The following is a 3,210-nucleotide window of genomic DNA, read 5'->3' as shown; positions in this document are numbered from 1 at the left end:
TTTTCATGAGAATCGTTATAAGAAATGTATTATGTCCGTTATGTACCTGATAAACTCATTAAGCTCCTGCTGTGATACTTACAGTCAGAAACCTTCTAAAGATATATGAAATGCTGGTTAGTGCGAACTAAATTTAAATAAATACGAACTGTTTCGACAGAAGGTTTGATCCTTTCAGTTATTTTAAATTACAAATAATAATAATAATTCACTGTGGGGATAAGCCTTTTTCAACATTTAGAACAGTTTTGTGGCGAAGAAGTTTCGAGTGTAAACAAAAAGGTCTTCCTACAATGTTGACACCAGGTTAGGCATTAAAGGCCGTGTCGCTAAATAAAATTACGAATTAATTAATTAGTTAAAAGGGCATTTTCTTCTAAACTTAACAAAAACCTGTTCTTGATTTGAAACTCTAATTATGTTTCAAAAACTACAAGATTAGTTGTATATATTTATTTGAATCACTAATTAAGAGAATTATTTTAGGTTTCGAAATGACTTGTTTTTCTATAATTTACATAAACGCCTACTTTTACAGAAAATCAGTGACGAAGTAATAATCTGTTGTTGTTTCATGTCGGTATAATTTTATTTTTGAAATTAGCTATTCAATTGCCACTATATATCAAACTGTATTTTGAAATATTTTAGGAAATTCGCTCATAATTTTTTCCTTCTTAGTTTACATGAAGCAGAGAGAGTTTTATTTAAAATGTTTATAAAGCAACAAGAAGTTGTAATCTTGTATAGATCTATTTACCGCTGAGTAATCGTTATAAGTGAGACAGTCAATCCCGTGTGAAAGAGCACTACAAAGCCCTTCTGGTGACTGCGGTGTTACTGGCTAGCTTCCCTTCCTTTGGTCAGTAGTCCAAAATCACCAAGTTATCACCACCCACCACCCGGCTACTCTTTTACCAGCAAATAGTGGGGTTAACCGTCAAGATCTCTATATAATCATAAACTATCTACGTTAGCCGTCCCTAATTTAGCAACGAAAGACTAGAGGGAAAGCAGCTAGTCATCACCACCCGGCTACTCTTTTACCAACAAATAGTGTGATTAACCGTCAAGATCTCTATATAATCATAAACTATCTACGTTAGCCGTCCCTAATTTAGCAACGAAAGTCTAGAGGGAAAGCAGTTAGTCATCACCACCCGGCTACTCTTTTACCAGCAAATAGTGGGGATAACCGTCAAGATCTCTATATAATCATAAACTATCTACGTTAGCCGTCCCTAATTTAGCAACGAAAGACTAGAAGGAAAGCAGCTAGTCATCACCACCCGGCTACTCTTTTACCAGCAAATAGTGGGATTAACCGTCAAGATCTCTATATAATCATAAACTATCTACGTCAGCCGTCCCTAATTTAGCAACGAAAGACTAGAGGGAAAGCAGTTAGTCATCACCACCCACCGCCTGGTTACTCTTTTACCAACGAATAGTGGGATTAACCGTCACATTATAACGCCCAATGGCTGAGAGGGTGATCATGTTTGAGTAGACAGGGAATCGAACCAGAGACCCTCAGATTGCGAGTCGAGCGCACTAACCACCTGGCCATGCCGGACCACAAACTATAGGTGAAAAAATAATAACAATAAAGCTGATAGATATAAAAAAAAAATATGGACGATTCTATGATTAACGTATGTCTGTTTCAAAATATATAACAGTCGTGTTAGAATACTAAGGTTGAACTAAACACTTAATGATACGAGTTTCACCTAGTGTTAAAGTTTAATACGTTCTGGTATAATCACTTTGTTGTTGCTATATGTTTTTCAGAACAAACGTGTGTCTATACAGCGTTTAACCATGTTATATTTCTGTGCAAAGACATATAATCCATCACTGGAAATAGATGCAGTACAATTATCTTTTTATTCAACCCGTTTTAATAACAATTATATAAAACAGCTATAACTGAAGAAGCATATGACGAGACGACCACACAAACACCATAAGATCATCCGTTTCTGAAGCCACGGTAACATCTTAAACGGGTGCACTTTAAAGGCCAGCAACACCGAGGATACCTCCAAGGGCTACACTGTTGGTAAAACAAACAAATAACTTCATTATTAAAGACTACAAAGTCATATGATTTAAGATTTTAAAATACATGTTATCACGGAGAGAAAACTTAGCAAGTATGTTTTCTAGCCATTAAAACGTAAAAGTGAAGTTTTGTAAAATCTCTCGCACGAGAGATTATTAATCAAACATAATTTTCCTAATTAGAAACGTAAGTTACGTCTTTCACTCGAAACGTCTGCTTGTAACAGCATTTTATTTGTACCAATATTTTCTTGGTCATTTAACTTAAAAAGATACATGTTGTTATGAACAATTAATTATTCAATAATTAAAACAAAAAGTAATACGTTATTTTTATCTACACATTTTTAATGTTCTATTTTAATTCCAGAAGGCTGATTAAATGTCAGTATATAGTATTCGACACAAGTCACGTGCATTCAAATAACATGATTACATTTTTTTTGTTAGTCTTAGTACGCATGCGTAAACAGAGCTTGGTGTTTTCCATAGTGGTGCTATTCGTTTATCTGTTAAACGAAAATATTATAAGAACCTCTATCGAGATTTAGACGAATCAAAGGCAAAGTCTAATTTCAAAATTTATATTTAACGTTGAGGATAAATAATTATAAAAACACGCTTCTTAGGCAGTGTTTTTACTTACCCTTGCGCCATATCCAGCACATCTCAGGGATCGCTGGGCAATGTCGTGAACTAATGATGAAGTTTTCACAATATTACAGAAAGCTATCAAAACCGCCAGTGCAAGAATGGCTTTGTTACACATCTTCATCTACAAGCGAGCTAAAAAAAAAAGAAAAGAAAATAAAAGATATGAGGTTAGTGTAATAAGGAAAACTAGAGGGCACTCTGTAGAGCGTATACCTCCTTCACGCGGCGTTGATCATATTCGGCTCTCGAAAAATACGAAAATATGTCCGTCATTATCAACAGACACGGACTATTTTTTGGCAGAACAATTATTAAATTTTGGCGGAATGCTACAAGTTCTTCAAATATCTATAGAATGATACGTTTCTTTTTTGTGAATGTAAAACACTTAAATATACCAGTTCGATGTTCGATACCTCCCTACTACAAAGGCTTGGTTTGGTTTGATATTTCATGATCACCTACTGAACCTCTATGTCATGTCCCTCC

General features: G+C 34.8%; 1 long non-coding RNA gene across 3 annotated transcripts in view; it reads right to left on the bottom strand.

Moving 5' to 3' along the window:
- Positions 1–1,871: 1,871 nt before the first annotated feature.
- The window catches only part of LOC106460128, a 7,996-nt gene continuing 6,657 nt past the window's right edge, over positions 1,872–3,210 (bottom strand). For 2 of the 3 annotated variants that reach the window (XR_002610691.1, XR_002610690.1), the window contains exons 2-3: positions 2,714–2,853; positions 1,878–2,059 (exon numbers count right to left, since the gene is read on the bottom strand). This is a non-coding gene — a long non-coding RNA (uncharacterized LOC106460128). Of the gene's footprint in view, positions 2,060–2,713; positions 2,854–3,210 lie in introns of all 3 variants that reach the window. The other variant, XR_001290866.2, reaches the window with a different exon arrangement.

The sequence above is a fragment of the Limulus polyphemus genome, unplaced genomic scaffold (genome assembly GCF_000517525.1).
Source record: "Limulus polyphemus unplaced genomic scaffold, Limulus_polyphemus-2.1.2 Scaffold714, whole genome shotgun sequence".
NCBI classification, from domain to species: Eukaryota; Metazoa; Arthropoda; class Merostomata; order Xiphosura; family Limulidae; genus Limulus; species Limulus polyphemus.
The sequence above is the reverse complement of the archived record's forward strand: the minus strand, read 5'-3'. Positions and strand labels throughout refer to the sequence as shown.